Genomic DNA, 24160 nt, shown 5'->3' with positions numbered 1-24160 from the left:
AGTTCCGGGAGGAACCGGCTGGTGCAGGGTCACAGCCCAGCGGGTAAGTGATTGGCTGGTGGATTGGTAAATCTTTTTCTTTTGCTTTTCAGTAGGAAACCTTTGGCATTGTTGGAAGTCGGATCTGCCAGTAAATATATGTGAACTTTATTATCGAAGGAGAGCCAGTTAATTAAATCAGCGGATTGTTGAGTAGTTGCTGGGTGTATTTCTCTAAGGTTCAGAGTTTAGTTCTACTTGATAGTTGTGAGTGTAACTAGAGGGATGACAGGACAGCTCAGTCCCGTGGATTACACATCCTGTGGCTTGTGGGAAATCTGGAAGCTTCGCACAGCCGGGACGACCACATGTGTAGGAGGTGTCTCCAGCTGCACCAACTCCAGCTCCGTGTTTTGGAGCTTGAGCGGCGGCTGGAGTCACTGCGGTGCATCCATGAGACTGAGAGCTCCGGGGATCTCACGTTTCTAGAGGTGGTCACCCCACAGCTTAAGAATGTGCAGGCAGAGGGGGATTGGGTGACCCCTGGTCAGAAGAGGAGGACTAGGCAGGTAGTGCAGGAGTCCCCTGAGTCCATCTCGCTCTCCAACTGGTTCTCTGTTCTGAGTACCGGTGAGGGGGATGGTGGCTCTGGGGAGTGCAGCCAGAGCCAAATCCACGGCACCACGGGTGTCTCAGCTGCACGAGGGGGGAGGAAGAAGAATGGAAGATCTATAGTGGTAGGGGATTCAATAGTCAGAGGAACAGAAAGGTGTTTCTGCGGCCACAGACATGACTCCAGGATGGTATGTTGCCTCCCTGGTGCCAGAGTCAAGGATTTCACTGAGCAGCTGCAGGGCATTCTGGGGGGAGAGGGTGAACAGCCGGAGGTTGTGGTCCACATCGGGACCAATGACATGGGTAGAGGAAACTAACAATATTCCGATAGTGGATAGTCAAGGGGCTGTAGGGTGGGGGAGGAACTTAACACAATTACAATCACTAAGGAGGTGCGACTCAGTAAGATAATGGGACTGAAGACAGATAAATCCCCTGGACCTGATGGATTACATCCTCGGGTCTTAAGAGAAGTAGCGGCGGGGATTGTGGATGCATTGGTTGTAATTTACCAAAATTCCCTGGATTCTGGGGAGGTCCCAGCAGATTGGGAAATTGCAAATGTAACGCCCCTTTTTAAAAAAGAAGGCAGACAAAAAGCAGGGAACTTTTGACCAGTTAGTCTAACATCTGTGGTTGGGAAAATGTTGGAGTCCATTATTAAAATAGCAGTTGTAGGACATTTGGAAAAGCAAAATTCGGTCAGGCAGAGTCAGCATGGATTTATGAAGGGAAGTCATGTTTGACAAATTTGCTGGAGTTCTTTGAGGATGTAACAAACAGGGTGGATAAAGGGGAACCAGTGAGTGTGGTGTATTTGAATTTCCAGATGGCATTTGACAATGTTCCACGTAAAAGGTTACTGCACAAGATAAAAGTTCACGGGGTTGGGGGTAATAATTTAGCATGGATAGAGGATTGGCTAATGAACAGAAAACCGAGAGTCGGGATAAATGGTTCAATCTCTGGTTGGCAACCAGTAACTAATGGGGTGCCGCAGGGATCAGTGATGGGATCCCAATTATTTACAATCTATATTAACGACTTGGAAGAAACGACCGAGTGTAACGTTGCCAAGTTTGCTGATGATACAAAGATCGGAGGAAAAGCAATGTGTGAGGAGGACACACAAAATCTGCAAAAGGACATGGACAGGCTCAGTGAGTGAGCAAACATTTGTCAGATGGTGTATAATGTTGGAAAGTGTGAGGTCCTGGACTTTGGCAGAAAACAATCGAAGAGCAAGTTATTATTTAAATGGAGAAAGATTGCAAAGTGCCACAGTACAACGGGATCTGGAGGTACTTGTGCATGAAACAAGGATAGTATGCAGGTACAGCAAATGATCAGGAAGGCCAATGGTATCTTGGCATTTATTGCAAAGGGGATTGAGTATAAAAGCAGGGAAGTCTTGCTACAGCTATATAAGGTATTGGTGAGGCCACACCTGGAACACTGCGTGCAGTTTTGGTTTCCATATTTACGAAAGGATATACTTGCTTTGGAGGCAGTTCAGAGAAGGTTCACTCGGTTGATTCCAGGGATGAGGGGGTTGACTTATGAGGAAAGATTGAGTAGGTTGGGCCACTACTCATTGGAATTCAGAAGAATGAGAGGTGATCTTATTGAAACGTCTAAGATTATGAGGGTGCTTGACAAGGTGGATGCAGAGAGAATGTTTCCACTGATGGGGGAGACTAGAACTAGAGGGCATTATCTTAGAATAAGGGGCCGCCCATTTAAAACTGAGATGAGAAGGAATTTCTTCTCTCTGAGGGTTGTAAATCTGTGGAATTCACTGCCTCAGAGAGCTGTGGAAGCTGGGACATTAAATATATTTAAGACAGAAGTAGACAGTTTCTTAAATGATAAGGGGATAAGGGATTATGGGGAGCGGACAGGGAAGTGGAACTGAGTCCATGATTGGATCAGCCATGATGGTGTTAAATGGCGGAGCAGGCTCGAGGGGCCGGATGGCCCACTGTTGCTCCTATTTCTGATGTTCTGATGTTCTAACCCGTCCAAGATGTCGGCCAGTGACCCCGCTGACCCGGGCCTGTCACCACGGGGTAAACCCGGGGCCTCTGGGCTGTGATTGGGGCCTGGGGCCTACAGCAGGTGTTTGACGTTCACCCGCCCACTCGTGGCTCCAATTCCTGCCCCGCACCGACAGTCGACTGTCTCCTGTCCGACATCATCCGGGCTCCACCAACTGTGGCCGCCGCAGCCCGTCATGCTCAGTGCGGGAGATCCGGGCCCAGCCCCGCCCACTGGGGGGGCAAGCCCCGCCCCTCGCTCACTCCAATTGGTTCGAGGACCAACTGCTCGCTCAGTCCTCCAGCCCCGCCCCTCGCTCTTCCTATTGGCCCAGAGCTGGCCTTGCCAGTGACACCCATATCCCATGTTCCATGAACAAATAAAAAAACAGGTCAGCTTTGTTTCAAACGCATAGTTGAGTATTTGTTTCTAATTGATGTCCTGTTACCGACTGTTCAATTTTGGAACCTTTTCTCCTTTCTAACTCTGGATTATTTCAGTTCTCATACCTTCGGTTACTCTCAGGGACAAGTGCCAGTTCCCCATACCTTCCAGAGTCCCTCTCTTAGCTTTGGTATCAAGGGAAGGTGTCTGTAACACACCCGGGATCAATAAACACAAAACCCAGTCTGTTAATCACTTTCAGATAGTGGACTTAGCGTGTGCCCCACAGCATCTCTCTCACCTTCGATGTGTGAATGGAGCATCACGCCTACAAACCTGGTTTTAAATTTAAATGCACTCAGCAAATGTACTTAATGAAAGCCTGTCGGCCGATGAGACGCTGTAAAGGTGCTGGTGAGCTGCTGGATTGTTCTGCATTTTGCCTGAACAGAAAATAACTGAACATTTATCCCAGTTATGAAATGTTTTTATAGTTTAATGTGACTCATGTCCTTGCTCATGTCGGCTGTAATTGTGTAGAAAGGGGATGTGTGAAGTGATGTTGTTTGTATGGAGATGTGAAACAAGGAAACGGTATCTGTGTGTGGCAGTGACAGAGCCAGTGGTCACAGACAAAACCATTCTCTGGATCCGGTAACTATACTGTCTGTATGTTTGCAGTGCTGTTAATAACATCAGTAAAAGTCAATCTGTTGTCCTGAGCTTGATTATCTGGTGTCTGAAACCACAAGACTCAATATTTAGAGTCAACAGGATGAACTAGTGAATACATCACGACCCAATACTCCAGCTCTATATTCACAGAAGAAAGTTGGTCATCTAACTCCTCAAGTTGGCAGAATAGAGAAAGATACTGACTCTCAGAACATCTCGAATCTGTTGTAAATATCTTTCAAATCCTGACTGGTTCCAATTGTCAGTTTCCATTACAGTGAAGGCAATTCAAGACACAAGAGGGGCTGCGAGTACGGGTGAAGGAGGGGTTGGTTGGAGAGTAGGGGTGAAGGAGGGGTTGGGTTGAGGACGGTTGGAAAGTAGGGATGAAGGAGGGGTTGGTGTGAGGGGGGGCTGGAGAATAGGGATGAAGGGGGGGTTGGAGAGTAGCGGTGAAGGAGGGGTTGGGGTGAGGGGGTTTTGGGGAGGAGATGTAATGTAGGAAATGCAGCAGCCTATTTGTGCACAGCGGGATCCCACAAACAGCCATGTAATGATGACAAGACAATCCATTCTCAGTGACGTAAGTTGAGGGATACACATTGCCCAGGACACTGGGGTGAACTCCGCCTGTTCTTCCTCTGAATCGTGGCCGTGGGATCTTTTACATCCAACTTAAAATCTCGACAGGGCATAGGTTTAATGTCTCATCTGAAAGACGGCACCTCTGACAGTGCAGCACTCCCTCTGTACTGACACCTGGAGTCTGGGCCTAGATGATGTGCTCGGGCTCTGGATTGGGAATTGAATCCTCACTCGGCCGAGAGTGCTACCACTGAGCCAAGGCTGACAGGGTCTGTTCCCTGTTCCCGTTACACTAGACCGTGCCGGTGTTATTACACTGACCCACACATTCATACTGCAGTGGGCCTTGACTCTCTTATCACACATTCGGCAAAGCATTTGTTACAACAAGAAAACAACCAGAACTTACATTAATATAGCGCCTTTAATGCAATGAAACATCTCACGGTGCTTAACACGATCGATATTAATAAGAAAACATTTTTGACACAGAGCCACAGAGAAAGATATCAGGACAGATTCGCAAAAGGTTGATTGAAGAGGTAGTTTTTAAAAAGAACCTTGAAAGAGGAGGTGGAGGTTTAGGGGGGAATTCCAGAGCTTAGAGCTTCAGCAGCTGAAGACACGGCCACCAATGGTGGGGCGATTAAAATCAGGGATGGGCAAGGACAGATTTGGAGGAGTGCAGAAACTCGGATGGTGGTGGGGCTGTAAGAGTTTACAGAGATAGGGAGGGGCGAGGCCATGGAGAGTTTTGAAACCAAGGATTAGAATTTTAAAATCGAGGCGTTGCTTAACCAGGAGCCAATGTAGGTCAGTGAGCACAGGGGGATGGGTGAATGAGGTTATAGTAATAGGCCCCGACTTGCACACACTATTAGAGGAGATCCAATCTTTGTTTTGTTGCACTAGACACTGCCTGTGTGACCATCACACTCAATCTAGCATTGTGTTCAGTATTACACTAGAGTCTGCCTCTGTTATTATTGGATCAAACACTGTCTTTGTTACTCACAGTGGGCCATGCATTTGCTGTTATTACTCCGGACCCTGTCTCTGGAATTGTTACACTAGACCTGAAAATAACCTGCCCCTGCAGTTCCAGTTCTAGTGCACACCTCTATTATTATAACTGTAGATCGTGTCTCTGTTGTATTCTATAGAGAATGTTTCTAGTATTGTTAAAGTGTTAAAGGCTTCTGTTCATGTGACACTATCACCTCTTTCAATTATTATTGCCAAAAAGTTCTTTCAATATTAAAGACTTGTTTCTAGTGTAAAACTCGGCCTTGTCAGTTATTAGTGCACCAGACCCTGTCTCTGTTTATATTACACTGGACCCTCTCTTTGTTTATATTACACCGAGCACTGTCTCTGTTTATATTACACCGAGCACTGTCTCTGTTTATATTACACCGGGCCCTGTCTCTGTTTATATTACACTGGGCCCTGTCTCTGTTTCTACTGGGTCTTTTGTGCTGGCACAATAGGGTGAGTCCAGGCTGGTCCAATAGTGTGTGCCAGGCCTGGAACCAGAAGGGTGAACACGGGGCCTGCGGGCTGTGAGTCGGGGCCTGGGCCCGAGCCCGGGTGTGTGTGAAGCGGATGGTGCGGAGTGTTGTCACTCCGGCCTGGGTCCGCACTCGGGCTGTGTGACCCCTCCCCCTCCCCGCCCCGGGGTTTATTAACCCAAGGGAACTATTGGTTCTGCACTTTGTGACGGACAGGCGACAAGCCCCGCCCACTGTCTGGCCCCCACACCCAGCCCCCCCCCCCCCCCACCCCCCCGAATCATTCCATGCAGGTGGTACTGAGAAACAGGACTGGGGGAAATATGCACTGGGACTGGCGTAAGGCAATTTGGCTGGTGGGGGCATATATTGGGACTGGGCAAGGCACTTTGGCTGGGGGAGGCACTTTGGCTGGGGGAGGCATATATTGGGACTGGGCAAGGCAATTTGGCTGGTGGAGGCATATATTGGGACTGGGCAAGGCACTTTGGCTGGGGGTGGCATATATTGGGACTGGGCAAGGCACTTTGGCTGGGGGAGGCATATATTGGGACTGGGCAAGGCACTTTGGCTGGAGGAGTGCATTTAAAGAGATGGAACCCTGTGAGGTGGAGCAAACATTGCAGCGTTTGGGAATGACATGGATTCATTCAGGCCGGGCAGCGGGGATTATTTCAGGGAATAACAGTGGAGCTGTTTTTGTTTAAACAGATGAAACCCTGTCATTGTGGAATAACCACGCTTCTCGTGTCCTGGTCAAGTACGTGTGCAATAAGTGTCGTCATCTGGAGGAGCTCGATCTCCGGGTTTCGGAGCTTGAGCAGCAGCGAGTGTCACTGCATCCGCGAGGCTGAGAGCTACGTGGATAGCACCTTTCAGGGGGTCGTCACCTCGCAGCATAAGAGTGTGCAGGCAGAGAGGGAATGGGTGACTGCCCAGACAGACATGGAGGACCAGGCAGGTAGTGCAGGACACCTCTCAGTGCATCTCACTCTCTGTACTGGTGGTTCCTCAGGGAGTACAGCCAGAGCCAAGTCCAAGGCATCATGGGTGGCTCAACTGTATGGAACGGGGTAAGGGCAAGGTCAGGTAGGCAATAGTGAAAGGGGTTTCAATAGTTACAGGAACAGACAGGCCTTTCTGCGGCTACCGACATAACTCCAGGATGGTCGGTTGTCTTCCTGGTGCCAGGGTCAAGGATATCATTGAGAGACTGCAGGACATTCTGAGGGGTGAGGGTGAACAGACAGATTCCTGATGGACTGGGGACTGTACAAGCCGGATAAGGTCACACCTCAACAGGGCCCCGACCATTATCCTCCCGGGGTTTGCGAATGCTGTTGGGGAGGGTTTAAACTTGCTTGGCAGGGGGATGGGAACCTGAGCGTAGATTCAGGAGGGAGAGAAGTAAAGCTTGGAAATGGGAGCAGAAAATTCGTAAATGAGTTTGGAAGTCAGAGGAAACAAAGGCTAGAAAATCGACAACAAAGGAGTTTGGCCGTGTTTAATGGTATATACTTCAATGCAAGAAGTCTAGGGGATAAGGCAGATAAGCTGAGGTGTTGTTACAGCAGTGAGGAGGGATGAGATGTTGGAAGGATCATCAAATGAGGCCATATGTGTTGAACTGATGAACAAAAACGGGGCAATCACAATGTTGGGAGTGTACTATAAACAGTCAGAGGGAGATAGAAAAGCAAATATGGAGGAAGGTTTCTGAGAAGTCCAAAACCACAGGGCAGCAATAGTCGGGGATTTCAACGACCACAGAATCATAGACATTTACAGCACAGAAGGAGGCCATTCGGCCCACTGTGTCTGTACCGGTCGAAAAAGAGCTATCCAGCCTAATCCCACTTTCCAGCTCTTGCTCCACAGCCTTGTGGGTTATGACACTTCCAGTGCATATCCAAGTATGTTTCAAATGTGGTGAGGGTTTCTGCCTCTACAACCCTTTCAGGCAGTGAGTTCCAGACCCCCACCACCCTCTGGGTGAAAAGTTTCTGCTCAACTCCCCTCTAATCCTTCTACCAATTACTTTAAATCTGTGCCTCCTGGTTATTGACCTCTCTGCGAAGGGAAATAGGTCAGTTCAGAGAAGGTTCACAAGGTTGATTCCTGAGATGAAGGGGATGTCATATGAAGATAGGTTGAGCCTGTACTCATTGGAGTTTAGAAGACTGAGAGGTGATATTGAAATGTATAAGATGCTGAGGGGGCTTGACAGGGTAGATGCAGAGAGGATGTTTCCCCTCGTGAGGGAAACTAGAACTAGGGTGCATAGTTTCAGAATAAGGGGTTGTCCATTTAAAATGGAAATGAGGAAGAATTTCTCTCCCAGAGGGTCGTGAATCTTTGGAATTCTCTGCCCCAGAGAACTGTGGAGGCTGGGTCATTGAACATATTTAAGGTGGAGATAGACAGATTTTTGATAGATAAAGAAGTCAACGGTTTATGCGAGAGGGCAGGGAAGTGGAGTTGGGACCAAGATCAGATCAGCCATGATCTTATTGAATGGTGGAGTGGGCTCGAGGGGTCCGATGGCCTATTCCTATTTATTTCTCCTTATGTTCTTATGTCCTTCCTATCCACTCCATAATTTTGTAAGCAATTCTATCCTCAGCCTCTATTCCAAAGAAAATAACACCACCCCATCTAAAATTCTTCAGCTAAAATTCTTCAGTCCAGGCAACATCCTTGTAAATCTCATCTGTGCCCTCTCCAGTGCAAAGACGTATTTCCTGCACTGTGGTGACCAGAACTGTGCGAATACTCTAGCTGTGGTCTAACTAGTGTTTTACACAGTCCTAGCATAACCTCCAGAGTCTGGAACTTACTGCCTGAAAGTCGAGGCAGAAACCCTCAGCGCATTTACCGAAGTACTTGTATATGCACTGGAAGTGCCGTAACCTACAGAGCTATGAACTAAGAGCTGGAAAGTGGGATTAGGCTGGATAGCTCTTTTTCAGACACACGAGGCCAAATGGCTTCCTTCTGTGTTGTAAACTGCTATGATTCCATGTCACCAATCCCCTCCTGTCTGATATAAACCCACCCCACAGTCACTGACACCAATCCCCTCCTGTCTGATATAAACCCACCCCACAGTCACTGACACCAATCCCCTCCTGTCTGATATAAACCAACCAACATCATAGGCAGTCCCTTGGAGTCGAGGATGACTTGCTTCCACATTACAAATGAGGTCTCAGATGTCTGTTAAGTCCAATGTGGGAGCTACAGTCTCTGTCGCAGGTTGGACAGATGGTGGTTGAAAGTACGTTGGTTGAAGTGCCGGTTTGTTGAAGTGCTTGGGTTGTCATGTGCTCCTCCCGCCGTCAGCACTTGGTCTCCGCTTGCTCCAGGTGGAGAGACTCGAAGTGTTCGACGCCCTCACGGATTATTCTTTGAGCGATCTTGTGCCAGAGATTCCCAGGTGTCAGTCGGGATGTTGAACTTCAAGGAGGCCTTGAAGGTGTCCTTGAAGCGTTTCCTCGGCCCCCGGGGCTCGCTTGCCATGTTGAAGCTCCAAGTAGAGACTTTGCTTTGGGAGTCTCGTATCGGGCATGTGGACGATGTGTCCCATCCATCGTAGCTGATCGAGCGAGGTCAATGCTTCAATGCTGAGGATGTTGGTCTGTGCGAGAACAGACGTTGGTGCGTCTATCCTGCCAATGGATTAGCAGGATATTCCGGAGGCAGCGTTGATGATATTTCTCCAGTGCTTTGATGAGCCTGCTGTACATAGTCCATGTCTGAGAAGCGTGTCTGAGGGCAGGTATCACTACTGCTCGGTAGACCATGAGCTTTATGCCGGTTTTACGGTTCTGGTCTTCAAACACTCTATGCCTTAGGTGACCAAAGGCTGTGCTGACACACAGAAGGTGGTGTTGGACCTAGTCATTGATATGTGCCCTTGTTGACAGCAGGCTCCCGAGGTATGAAAAATGGACCATTTTGCCAAAGGCCTCATCATGGATTTTGATCACTGGGGTGGGGTGGGTGTGAAGGACAGTGCTGTGTGGTGGGGATAGGTTGATGGAGCACCTTTCTTTTCCGGAGATGTTTAGTGTAAGGCCTATACTCTCAGACACTACGGTGAACGTGTTGACGATGGTTTGGAGCTCGTCCTCTGAGTGAGCGCAGACACAAGCATCATCTGCATATTGTAATTCGATGACAGAGGATGGCACGACCTTGGATCTGGTCTGAAGGCGATGGAGGTTGAACAGTTTCCCATTTATTCTGTAGATTATCTCCACTCCAGCAGGAAGCTTACTGACGGTGAGATGTAGCAATGCAGCAAGGAAGATGGAGAAGAGCGTGGTTGCAGTGACACAGCCTTGCTTCACCCCGGTCCGTACATGAATTGGGTCTGTGGTGGATCCATTGCTCAGGATCACAGCTTGCATGTTATCACCAAGCAAGTGGAGGATGGTGACACATTTTTGAGGACAGCCGAATTTGAAAAGTACACCCCATAATCCCTCACGGTTGACAGTGTCAAAGGCCTTGGTCAGGTCAAAGAAGGTTGACCCAACCCCACAGTCACTGACACCAATCTCCTCCCATGTGATATAAACCAATCCTTGTCACTGACACCAAGTGGACTGGGAAAATATGTTCAAGGGTAAGACTGTAGAAATGCAGTGGCAAACATATAAGGAGACACTTCATAATCTCAGCAGAGAAACAAAGATGCTAAGAGAAGGATGAACCATCCCTGGCGAAGTAAGGAAGTAAAGGATGGTATCAAATTGGAAAAAAAAGCATACAATGTTGCGAAGGACAGTGGAAGGCCAGAGGATTGAGAAATGTTTAGAAACCAGCGAAGGAGGACTAATAATAAGAAAGACAGAGATGATAGCATACGAGATCAAACGAGTAAGAAATATAAAAAGACAGTAAGAGCTTCTACAGGTATGTAAAAAAGAAACGAGTAGCTAAATTAAACATTGGTCCATTAGAAGATGAGACTGGAGAATCAATTATGGGAAACACGGAAATGGAAGAGACTTGGAACAGATATTTTCTATCGGTCTTCACAGTAGACACTAAAAACATCCCAATAGTTGTTAAAGGAGTTATTGTGGGGGGTGGGGACCTTAAAAGAATCACTATCACTGGAGATAAAGTAGGAAGCAAACTAATGGGATTAAAGGTGGACAAGTCTCCTGGACCTGATGATATACATCCCAGGGTCTTAAAAGAAGTGGCTGCAGAGATAGTGGATGCACTGGTTGTAATCTACCAAAATTCCCTGAGTTCTGGAGAGGTCCCAGTGGACTGGAAAACTGCAAATGTAACATCCCTATTTAAGAAAGGCGGGAGACAGAAAGCAGGAAACTAAAGACCAGTTAGCCTACCATCTGTCAATGGGAAAATACTGGAGTCCATCATTTAGGAAGTAGTAGCAGGACATTTAGAAAATCATATTGCAGTCAAGCAGAGTCAGCATGGTTTTATGAAAGCGAAATCATGTTTGACAAATTTTCTGGAGTTGTTTCAAGATGTAATGAGCAGAGTGGATAAAGGACAACCCGTTGATGATGTATATTTGGATTTCCAGAAAGTATTCGATAAGGTTACTGCACAGGCTAAGAGCTCACGGGGTTGTCGGTAATATATCAGCATGGATCGAGGATTGGGTAACACACAAAACAGAGTCGGGATAAATGGGTCATTTTCAGGTTGGCAAACTGTAACTAGTGGGGTGCCGCAGGGATCAGTGCTGGGGCCTCAACTATTTACAATTGATATTAATGACTTGGATGAAGGGACCGAGTGTAACGCAACCAAATTTGCTGATGATACAAAGATAGGTGGGAAAGCAAGTTGTGAGGAGTACGCAAAGAATCTACAAAGGGATATAGACAGGCTCAGTGAGTGGGCAAAAATCTGGCAGATGGACGACAATGTGGTAAAATGTCAGGTTATCTCCTTTTGGTAGGAAAAATAACAAAGCAAATTATTATTTAAATGGATGATTACAAAATACTGTTACACAGAGGGATCTGGGGGTTCTTGTACATGAAACTCAAAAAGTTAGTATACAGGTACAGCAAGTAATCAGGAAGGCAAATGGAATTCTGGCCTTTATTGCAAGGGGACGGAGTATAAAAGTCGAAGTCCTGCTACAACTGGACAGGTTATTGGTAAGACCACAGCTGGAGTACTGCACACAGTTTTGGTCTGGACTTGTCTCCATTCCCGTGCTGAGGGGATTTCTACACCAGACAGGAGAGGAACCAGGGAGTGAACCTGAAGCTACCTTCTGTGGATGTGTTCAGTTCTATACTCCATGCTTCCCCTCCCTCCCATTTCTCCCCTCCCCTGAAGGTGCTGACTCTGGCTGTATTCAGTTCTACACTCACTGGTTCCCCTCCCCTGAAGTTCCTGACTCTGGCTGGGTTCAGTTCTACATTCACTGCTTCCCCTCCCCTGAAGGTGCTGACTCTGGCTGGGTTCAGTTCTACACTCATTGGTTCCCCTCCCCTGAAGGTACTGACTCTGGCTGGGTTCAGTTTTACAGCGACATTGACCTATTTTGGTCAGAGACACACCTGCTCGGCCCGACGCAAGGTTTCGTGACATTTAACATTGCATCTAAAACATGGTGTTGACAGTGCATTGATACAACTTTGCTCGAATTGTGTGGTTTGTACTACTCAACCACAATGTCTGACATTTACAGAGAAGTGCACATCTCGCAGTCTCAGCCGACTGTGGTTTACATTCTTGTAGCCAAACATCCTGTCCCATGTGATTTCTTGGAACGGTGTATGCGATGTACTTTATTATTACAGCTCCATCCTCCTGTTGCTGGGGCAACCGGGTTTGCTTCTGACCGACTTTGACTATTGCCAGCGTCTTTCGACAGTGAGATTCTAAAATCCTACTTCATCGACAATCACTGGTTGCCCTCTGGCCCTCCCCTTAAGGTGCTGACTCTGGCTTTGTTCAGTTCTACACTCACTGGTTCCCCTCCCCTGAAGGTACTGAATCTGACTGGGTTCAGTTATGCACTCACTGGTTCCCCTCTCTCTCCTCCCCTGTAGGTGTAGACTTTGGCTGGGTTCAGTTGTGCATTCACTGGTTCCCCTCCCCTGAAGGTACTGACTCTGGCTGGGTTCAGTTCTACACTCACTGGTTCCCCTCCCCTGAAGGTGCTGACTCTGGCTGGGTTCAGTTCTACACTCACTGGTTCCCCTCCCCTGAAGGTACTGACTCTGGCTGGGTTCAGTTCTACACTCACTGGTTCCCCTCCCCTGAAGGTACTGACTCTGGCTGGGTTCAGTTCTACACTCACTGGTTCCCCTCCCCTGAAGGTACTGACTCTGGCTGGGTTCAGTTCTACACTCACTGGTTCCCCTCCCCTGAAGGTACTGACTCTGGCTGGGTTCAGTTCTACACTCACTGGTTCCCCTCCCCTGAAGGTACTGACTCTGGCTGGGTTCAGTTCTACACTCACTGGTTCCCCTCCCCTGAAGGTGCTGACTCTGGCTGGAACAAGTTCTACACTCACTGGTTCCCTCCCCTGAAGGTGCTGACTCTGTCTGGGTTCAGTTCTACACTCACTGGATCCCCTCCCTCTCCTCCCCTAAAGGTGTCGACTCTGGCTGGAACAAATTCTACAATCACTGATCTCCTCCCCTTAAGGTGCTGAATGTGGCTGGAATCTGTTCCAAACTCACTAGCTCCCCTCTCATCCAATGCAGATGCTGAATCTGTCTGGTTTCAGTTCTGCACTCACTGGTTAACATAAGAAATAGGAGGAGGTGTAGCCCATCTGGCCCCTCGAGCCTGCTCCTCCATTTAATACCATCATCGCTGATCTGATCATGGACTCAGGTCCGCTCCCCATAACCACTTATTCCCTTATCGTTTATAAATCTGTCTATTTATGTCTTAAATTTATTAAATGTCCCGGATTGCACAGCTCTCTGAGGCAGTGAATTCCACAGATCCACAACTCTCCAAGAAGAAATTTCTTCTTTTAAGTGGGCGGCCCCTTATTCTAAGATTATGCCCTGTAGTTCTCGTCTCCCCATTATCAGTGGAAATTCCTCTCTGCATCCACCTTGTCAAGCCCCCTCATAATCTTACACATTTCGTTAAGATCACCCCTTATACTTCTGAATTCCAATGAGTAGAGGCCCCACCCCAACCTTTTCTCATAAGTCAACCCCCTCATAGAAACATAGAAACATAGAAAATAGGTGCAGGAGTAGGCCATTCGGCCCTTCGAGCCTTCACTGCCATTCAATGAGTTGATGGCTGAACATGCAACTTCAGTACCTCATTCCTGCTTTCTCGCTATACCCCTTGATCCCCCTAGTAGTAAGGACGACATCTAACTCCTTTTTGAATATATTTAGTGAATTGGCCTCAACAACTTTCTGTGGCAGGGAATTCCACAGGTTCACCACTCTCTGGGTGAAGAAGTCTCTCCTCATCTCGGTCCTAAATGGCTTATTCCTTATCCCCAGACTGTGACCCCTGGTTCTGGACTTCCCCAACATTAATAAGAACATAAGAACATAAGAATTATAAAAACATAAGAATTAGGAACAGGAGCAGGCCATCTAGGCTCTCGAGCCTGCTCCGCCACTCAGCAAGATCAAGGCTGATCTGGCCGTGGACTCAGCTCCACTTACCCGCCCGCTCCCCATAACCCTTAATTCCCTTATTGGTTAAAAATCTATCTATCTGTGATTTGAATATATTCAATGAGCTAGCCTCAGCTGCTTCCTTGGGCAGAGAATTCCACAGTTTCACAAACCTCTGGGAGAAGAAATTCCTTCTCAACTTGGTTTTAAATTGGCTCCCCCATATTTTGAGGCTGTGCCCCCAAGTTCGAGTCTCCCCGACAAGTGGAAACAACCTCTCTCTGTCCTGTCTATCTCATCCCTGGAATTAACCTTGTGACAATTCTCTGAACTGCCTCCAAAGCAAGTATATTCTTTCATAAATATGGAAACCAAAACTGCACACACTATTCCAGGTGTGGCCTCACCAATACCCTGTATAGCTGTAGCAAGACTTCCCTGCTTTTATACTCCATCCCATTTGGAATAAAGGCCAAGATTCCATTTGCCTTCCTGATCACTTACTGCACCTGCATACTATCCTTTTGTGTTTCATGCACAAGTACCCTCAGGTCTTGCTGTACTGCAGCACTTTGCAATCTTTCAACATTTAAACAATAACTTGCTGTTTAATTTTTTTCTGCCAAAGTGCCTGACCTCACACTTTCCAAAATTATACTCCATCTGCCAAATTTATGCTCACTCACTCAGCCTGCCAATGTCCTTTTGCAGGTTTTGTGTCCCTGCCTCACACATTGCTTTTCCTCCCATCATTGTATCATCAGCAAACTTGGCTTCGTTACACTCGGTCCCTTCTTCCAAGTCATTAATATGGATTGTGAATAGTTGGAGTCTCAGCACTGATCCCTGCGACACCCCACTAGTTACTGATTGTCAACCCAAGAAACAACCATTCATCCTGACTCTCTGTTTTCTGTCAGTCAGCCAATCCTCCATCCATGCTGATATATTACCCCCAAACCAGTGAACTTTTATCCCCTCTCTCTTCCCCCCGCCTCCCCTGAAGGTACTGACTCTGGCTGGGTTCAGTTCTACACTCACTGGATCCCCCCCCCTGAAGGTGTTGACTCTGGCTGGTTTCAGTTCTACACTCACTGGTTCCCCTCCCCTGAAGGTACTGACTCTGGCTGGGGTCAGTTCTACACTCACTGGTTCCCCTCCCCTGAAGGTACTGACTCTGGCTGGGGTCAGTTCTACACTCACTGGTTCCCCTCCCCTGAAGGTACTGACTCTGGCTGGATTCAGTTCTACACTCACTGGTTCCCCTCCCCTGAAGGTGCTGACTCTGGCTGGGTTCAGTTCTACACTCACTGGTTCCCCTCCCCTGAAGGTACTGACTCTGGCTGGGTTCAGTTCTACACTCACTGGATCCCCTCCCCTGAAGGTACTGACTCTGGGTGGGTTCAGTTCCAGACATTGACATCATTCACTTTGTTCCTGCACCAAGATGGCCACACATGCGCTCTGCTACTCACTGAATCAAAATAGCGGAGCGCTGAGCCTGCCTTCCTGAATGAAGATGGCCACTGTTAGCCTGAGCCTGTGACCGGGAGAAAGCCTCGAAACTGCAACCGCCGATATTCCGGTTATTATTCCGGGCTTGCAGTGAGCATTGTTTTGTTATGAAGCCTCCCCGGCTCCCCGCTGGTCCATTTCTCCGCTCTGTCCCGCTGAAAAGGACACTTCTGAGGAGCCTGTACAAAATGTGTCGCCACCGCCATTACACGCACAGCGCATGCTCCAAACACAGCCTGGGCCCGTGCCTGCGCACTGAGCTCCTGTAGTCTGGGTGCAGCACATTCTCCCCCGTGGGGCACGCTGGGTACATAAGACCATGAGAAATAGGAGCAGGCGTGGGCCACCCGGACCCCCGAGCCTGCTCCCCATTCAATAAGGTCATGGCTGGTCTGATCACAGACTCAGCTCCACTTCCCTGCCCGCTCCCCAGAACCCTTCACTCCCTTACCACACCTGGAGTCCTATGCACTGTTTTGGTCTCCTTCTCTCAGGAAGGATAGGCTTGCCTTGCTTAGATACAGAGTAAAGCTTCCTCAACACTATCCCACTAGACATTCCAAGGTGAGATATGGAGTATATCTCCCTCAACCTGTCCCATGCATTCCAGAGTGGATACTGCATTGGTTAGATAATGAATAAAGCTCACTCTACACTATCCTATCAAACACTCCCAGGATAGGTACAGCATGAATTAAATATACAGTAAATCTGTGCCAAAGGAACTGTATCCCAGTGAGAGTCAGTGCCAGAGGAAACTACAGCATGTGATAGATACAGAATAAAGCTCCCTCTACACTGTTCTGAACAATCCCAGGGCAGGTAAAGCACGGGTTAGATGATCATAGCTGGCCCCTCGAACGAGGATGATTTGCTTCCACATGAGTTCACAGATGTTTCAATGAGGGACCCAATGTTCCAGTCCTGACCTCCAATTGAGGAGGTGGAAGATGCCTATGGGTGGATTGTTTTTAACGTGTGGTGACCGTTGCACACCAGCCACGACACGGGCATGACAGAGCTAGGATTGGTCCAGTGGCAAGGGTTAATCAGGATTACTGGAGACCTGTTTTGCTGTACGGAGCTAGTGTGCACAAATATAACAGTGTGGGCTGGTCCGTGCTGCCCCTGGGCTCTCGCCTCTTTTGCACCCGGTACCCTCATTCGCCGCACCTCCACCACGATCTCTCGCCACTCCTCCACCACAAACATTCGCTGCACCTCCGCCACGATCTCTCACCACTCCTCCACCACAAACATTCGCTTCACCTCCGCCACAATCTCTTTCCACTCCTCCTCCAAAAAAACACTCACCGCACCTCCGCCACAATCTCCTGCCCCATCTCTGCACCAAACATTCGCTAAACCTCCATCACGATCACTCACCAAATCTCAGGCATGCTCCCTCATCACTCCTCTGCCCCGATCACTCGTCACAAGTCCAGCACATCCTTCCATGTTCCTCTGCTGTACCAGGGCCCTGCCGATGCTCCTGCTCATGGCAATCCAAATGGCAATCTGGGGCCTGATGATGTCACCCAGTCATCTACCTCGAAGCGTCACACATTTGTGTCAGCTCACACTGAAGCTGCAGTGGCTCGCTCCTGCTCTTTTTATAGCCCCAACCTGTGGAGATGTTCTCTCGCAGGTTGGGGTGGCCCATGATGTGATACATGGGTTAGATACAGTGTAGAGCTCCCGCTACTCTACTCTGCCACATTAAATACTCTCAGGTGAAGTACAGCACGGTTCAAACAGAGAGTAAATCTCTCTCGACACGGTCCCATTAAACAGTCCCAGGGCAGGTACAGCATGGGTTATATCCAGAATAAAGCTCCCTCAACATTGTCGCAACAAACAGACGAGGGCTGCTACAGCACATATGGAGTACATGTCCCACAAACACTCCAGGGCAGGAACAGCACGGGATAATTACAGAGTAATTTCTCCCTCTACACTGTTCCAATAAAAAAATCCCAGGGCAGGTATAGCACAACTATTTCATTGTTGATCTGTAAATCAAGTACCCCCAGATTAAAGCTGGGGTGGGGGGCACTATAACCAACAAAATAAACCAATTAAACTTTGGACAGTAAACTTAAATCAAATTAAAATTTGGTTGCTGGGGGTGATGATGCACTCCAGTCACTCCGGCTGAGGAGCTCCTCCCGGAGTCACAGTGCACATTTCGTCCTCCAAGGAGTATAACGGATATGAGTAGGTACACAGTAAGGATCCCAATACACTGTCCCATCAAACTCTCCCAGGGCAGGTACAACATGGATTAAATACAGACCAAAGCTTCCGCTATACAGTTCCCAGGGCAAGTACAGTACAGGTTAGACACAGAGTACATCTCCCTCTAACATCCCAGGGCAGATACAGCATTTATTAGATATTGAGGAGATCTCCCTCTATAATGTTCAACCAGACATTCCCAGGGCAGGTACAACACAGGTTAGACACAGAAGAAAGTTCCCTCTACACTGATCTATCAAACACTCCCATCACAGGTACAGCACGGGTTAGATACAGAGTAAAACTCCCTTTACACTGTCCATCAAACACTCCTCGGGCACGTACAGCACTGGGTACAAACAGAGTAACGTTCCCTGTACACTGTCCCAGCAAACATTCCCAGGGCAAGTACACAAATGATAGATGCAGAGTAAATTCCCTCTACACTGTCCTATCAGCCACTCCACGGCAGGTACACAAAGGATTATAATGCAAAGTAAATATCCCTCTACATTGTCCCATTAACCATTCTCAGGGTAGGTAAAGCACGGGTTAGATACAGAGTAAATCTCCCTCTACACTGTCCGATCAAACACACCCAGAGCAGGAACAACACGGGTTACATATTGAGTAAAAATCACTCTACACTGTCCCGTCAAACACTCTGAGCGAAGATACAGCACAGAGTAGATACAGAGAAAAACGTGCTCTACACTATCCCATCAAAAACTGCCAGGGCAGGTACAGCAGGAGTTAGACAGAAATGTTTAGGCTGGATGTTCCAGAATTGAGGCCTGGGCAACAGAAGGCACAGCCACAAAAACCACCAATGGTTGAACAATTATAATCAGGGATACTGAGAAAGACTGATATCTCATGGGCGGGAGTGGTGGGGAGGTGGGGATGTTGTGGGGGCAGTGTGAGTGGGAATTTTGAAATCAAGGCGTTGCTTCACTGGAAGCCAATGTAGGTCAGCGAGCACAGGGGTGATGGGTGAGCTGGACTTGGTGCGAGTTCGGACATGGGCAGCCGAGTTTTGGATCAACACTAGTTTATGTAGGTCAGGATGTGGGAGGAGTGCATTGGAATAGTCAAGTCCAGAAGTAAAAAAAGGCATGGATGAGGGCTTCAGCAGTGGATGAGCTGAGGCATGAGCGGAGATGGGCGATGTTACAGAGGTGGAAATAGGCATTCTTAGTTATTTTGTGGATATGTGGTCAAAAACTTATTTCAGGGTTAAGTATGTCACCAAGGTTGTGAACAGTCTGGTTCAGGCTCAGACAGAAGTTGGGGAGAGGGATGGAGTCGGTCACTAGGGAACGGAGCTTGTGGTAATGATGATTTCAAATATCAGAATATTTCACAGGCTATCACGTGCAAAATGTGTGGATGAGTTTTTAATATTCAATTGGTTTCAAAAACCGGTTAACTGATCTAGAAAGTAACGGATTTCAAATCTTATGCAAGACAGTTCAATAAAGGGGTGGTTCAAAAGATTTCAGCTGAGTTTAAAGTGAGACACGGCAGTTAAGTCTACTACAACCACAAATCATGTATGCAAATGGAACAAGTTTGGAGTTTGATATGCGAGAAAGCGAACTAGGTGAGAAGTGATATAAGTTAGATTAAGAAAAAGCCCTAAAAGGGAACAGTCCATAACAGAACATCAATTAATCTCCTCTGATCATGGAGGAATCAAATATTTAACAAACTGTGTTTGAAACAAAGATAATTTATTCAACATTTATAGAGGGTATTAATCTCCAGCTTTACAATCTATATTAACGACTTGGAAAAAGGGACTGAGTGTAACATAGCCAAGTTTGCTGCTGATACAAAGATCGAAGGAAAAGCAATGTGTGAGGAGGACACAACAAATCTGCAAAAGGACATAGACAGGCTAAGTGAGTGAGCAAAAATTTGGCAGATGGACTATAATGTTGGAAAGTGTGAGGTCATGCACTTTGGCAGAAAAAAATCAAAGAGCAACATATTGTTTAAATGGCGAAAGATTGCAAAGTACTGCAGTACAGCAGGACCTGGGGATACTTGTGAATGAAATGCAACAGGATAGTATGTAGTTTCAGCAAGTGATCAGGAAGGCCAATGGTATCTTGGCCTTTATTGCAAAAGGGATAGGGTATAAAAGCAGGAAAATCTTGCTACAGCTATATGTGAGGCCACACCTGGAACACTGCGTGCAGTTTTGGTTTCCATATTTATGAAAGGGTATACTTGCTTTGGAGGCAGCTCAGAGAAGGTTCACTAGGTTGATTCTGGGCATGAGGGGTTTGACTTATGAGGAACAATTAAGCAGGTTGGGCCTCTACTGACTGGAATTAAGAAGAATGAAAGGTGATCTTATCAAAACGTATAAGATTATGAGGGGGCTTGATAAGGTGGATGCAGAGAGGATGTTTCCACTGATAATAGAATTAGAGTGCATGATCTTAGAATAAGGGGCCGCCCATTTAAAAGAGAGATGAGGAGCAATTTCTTCTCTCAGAGGGTTGTAAATCTATGGACTTCACTGCCTCAGAGAGCTGTGGAAGTTGGGCCATTGAATAAATTTAAGACAGAAATAGACAGTTTCTTAAACGATATGGGAATATGGGTCATGGGGAGCGGGCGGGGAAGTGGAACTCAGTCCATGATCAGATCAGCCATGATCTTATTGAATGGCGGAGCAGGCTCGAGGGGCCGTATGGCCTACTCCTGTTGCTATTTCTTATGTTCTTATGTTCAGGTATAGAGGTTATTAAGATAACCAGAAACAAACAAGAGCTGCCAGAATGAACATAGTTCAGTGCCCAATGCAATCTCAGTACATCGTGTTCTAGTCACAAATGCAATCTTTCTCCTCAACTGATTTAAAACTGAGATGAGGAGGAATTTCTTCTCTGAGGGTTGTAAATCTGTGGAATTCTCTGCACCAGAGAGCAGTGGAGTCTGGATCATTGTATATATTTAAGGCGGAGATAGCCAGATTTTTGAGTGATAAGGGAGTAAAGGGTTCTGGGGAGTGGGCAGGGAATGGAGCTGAGCCTATGATCAGACCAGCCATGACCTTATTGAATGGGGAGAAGGCCCGGGGGTCTGGGTGGCCCAGTCCTGCTCCAATTTCTCATGGTCATATGTACCCAGCATGCCCCGCAGGGGAGAATGTGCTGCACCCAGACTACAGGAGCTCAGTGCGCAGGCGCGGGCCCTGGCTGTGTTTGGAGCATGCACGGTGCTTGTAATGGTGGAGGAGACGCGTTTTGTACAGGCTCCCAAGAAGTGTCCCTTTCAGCGGGACGGAGCAGAGTAATGGACCAGTGGGGAGCCGGGGAGGCTTCATAAACAATCGGTGCTCGCCGCAAGCCCGGAATAATAACCGGAATATCGGCGGTTGCAGCTTTGGGGCTTTCTCCCGGTCACAGGCCCAGGCTAACGGTGGCCATCTTGGTGCAGGAAGGCATGTTCACGCCGCCAATTTGATTCACTGAGCAGCACAGCGCATGCGTGGCCATCTTGGTGCAGGAACAAAGTGAATGATGTCAGTGTCTGGAACTGAACCCAGCCAGAGTCAGCACCTTCAGGGGAGGGGAACCAGTGAGTGCAGAACTGAACCCAGCCAGAGTCAGCAACTTCAGGGGAGGGGACTCAGTGAGTGTAGAACTGAACCCAACTAGAGTCAGTACCTTCAGGGGAGGGGAACCAGTGAGTGTAGAACTGAACCCAGCCAGAGTCAGTACCTTCAGGGGAGGGGAACCAGTGAGTGTAGAACTGAACCCAGCCAGAGTCAGTACCTTCAGGGGAGGGGAACCAGTGAGTGTAGAACTGAACCCAGCCAGAGTCAGTACCTTCAGGGGAGGGGAACTAGTGAGTGTAGAACTGAACCCAGACAGAGTCAGTACCTTCAGGGGAGGGGAACTAGTGAGTGTAGAACTGAACCCAGCCAGAGTCAGCACCTTCAGGGGAGGGGAACTAGTGAGTGTAGAACTGAACCCAGCCAGAGTCAGTACCTTCAGGGGAGGGGAACCAGTGAGTGTAGAACTGAACCCAGCCAGAGTCAGTACCTTCAGGGGAGGGGAACCAGTGAGTGTAGAACTGAACCCAGCCAGAGACCGCCCCATCAGGGGAGCAGAGGTAGGGGAACCAGTGAGTGCGGAACTGAACACAGCCAGACTCAGCATCTTCAGGGGAAGTGGGGAACATCTGAGTGTCGACCTGAACCCAGCCACAGTCAGAACATTCAGGGGAGGAGAGGGACGGGAACCAGTGAGTGTAGAACTGAACCCAACCAGAATTGGTGGTGAAAACTGGGAGTGGAGGAGAAACAGGCTAGAAATGTGTGTTGATTTGGATTTCAGTGCTGCAGGAGGGACAATGTGTGGGACAGGGATTTACAGCTTTGGAAGAAAAAGAGAGGAAAGAATGTTAAATGGAAACTAGATGTGTATATACTGAATTTGTGTCTTGTACTGACAGTGATGAGTTTTGTTATCTCCTTTTACATCGTATTAGAAGGGGAGATTTTCAGACAGGAAACACAAACTAAACATCGCGTCAAGATCTGATGGAGTCAATCGATTCATCAGGACCTGAATATCATCGGCCTTTGAAAGTGGAAGGAGAAATGTTTGTCTGTTCTGTCTGTGCGAAAAGATTTCAAATATCAGTGTGACTGGAAAAGCACTGAGACACACAAACCCGAGTGAGTGTTCCAGTGCACTGCCTGTGGAAAGAGCTTTAACCAGTTACACAGTCTGAAGAAACATCGCACCATTCACAGCGGGGAGAAACTGTAAACGTGTTGTGTGTGTGGGCGAGGCTTCAACTGATCGTCCAACCTGGAGAGTCACAAGGATACCCGCACCATGGAGAAACCGTGGAAATGTGGGGACTGTGGGAAGGGATTCAGATCACCATCTCTCCTGGAAATTCATCAACACAGTCACACTGGGGAGAGGCCGTTCACCTGCTCTGAGTGTGGGAAGCGATTCACTCAGTCATCCGACCTGCTGAAACACCAGCGAGTTCACACTGGGGAGAGGCCGTTCACCTGCTCGGAGTGTGGGAAGGGATTCACTTGTTCATCCAACCTGCTGAAACACCAGCGAGTTCACACTGGGGAGAGGCCGTTCACCTGCTATGAGTGTGGGAAGGGATTCACTTGTTCATCCAACCTGCTGACACACCAGCGAGTTCACACTGGGGAGAGGCCGTTCACCTGCTCTGAGTGTGGGAAGGGATTCACTCGGCCATCCATCCTGCAGTCACACCAGCGAGTACACACTGAGGAGAGGCCGTTCACCTGCTCGGAGTGTGGGAAGGGATTCAATTGTTCATCCAACCTGCTGGCACACCAGCAAGTTCACACTGGGGAGAGGCCGTTCACCTGCTATGAGTGTGGTAAAGGATTCACTTGTTCATCCAACCTGCTGACACACCAGCGAGTTCACACTGGGGAGAGGCCATTCACCTGCTCGGAGTGTGGGAAGGGATTCACTCAGTCATCCGACCTGCTGAGACACCAGCGAGTACACACTGGGGAGAGGCCGTTCACCTGCTCGGAGTGTGGGAAGGGATTCACTTGTTCATCCAACCTGTTGAGACACCAGCGAGTACACACTGGGGAGAGGCCGTTCACCTGCTCGGAGTGCGGGAAGGGATTCACTCAGGCATCCCACCTGCTGAAACACCAGCGAGTTCACTAGTGATTGCAGGAGTTGGATTCTACTGTTATTGAGGCTGTTAATCACATCCCGACTGAACCATGTTCATTCTGACAGTTGGGGTTTGTTTCTGTTGATGTTAATAACCCGATAACTGGGCTGGATTTTAATATTCTGGATATATTGCTGATTGTGTTCTCAGGGATGCAGTGTCCATTTAAGAAACACTGTGGGTTATCTTTCCCCTTAATTCAGCAATTCTCAACAGAAATTTACTTTGCAATAAAGTTATGAACTTTTACTTTAATCCTAAATTGATCTTTGGTACAAAATCTACAATAGTGTGTGAAAG

At 48.0% G+C, this 24160-nt stretch overlaps 1 long non-coding RNA gene across 1 annotated transcript in view; it reads left to right on the top strand.

Moving 5' to 3' along the window:
- The window catches only part of LOC139250476 (uncharacterized), a 40144-nt gene extending 17012 nt beyond the window's left edge, over nucleotides 1-23132 (top strand). Inside the window, exon 3 of the long non-coding RNA XR_011591309.1 lies at nucleotides 22658-23132. This is a non-coding gene — a long non-coding RNA (uncharacterized lncRNA). The remainder of the gene's footprint in view (nucleotides 1-22657) is intronic.
- The last annotated feature ends 1028 nt before the right edge of the window (nucleotides 23133-24160 follow it).

This window comes from Pristiophorus japonicus, unplaced genomic scaffold, assembly GCF_044704955.1.
Source record: "Pristiophorus japonicus isolate sPriJap1 unplaced genomic scaffold, sPriJap1.hap1 HAP1_SCAFFOLD_382, whole genome shotgun sequence".
Lineage (NCBI taxonomy): Eukaryota > Metazoa > Chordata > Chondrichthyes > Pristiophoridae > Pristiophorus > Pristiophorus japonicus.
The sequence above is the reverse complement of the archived record's forward strand: the minus strand, read 5'-3'. Positions and strand labels throughout refer to the sequence as shown.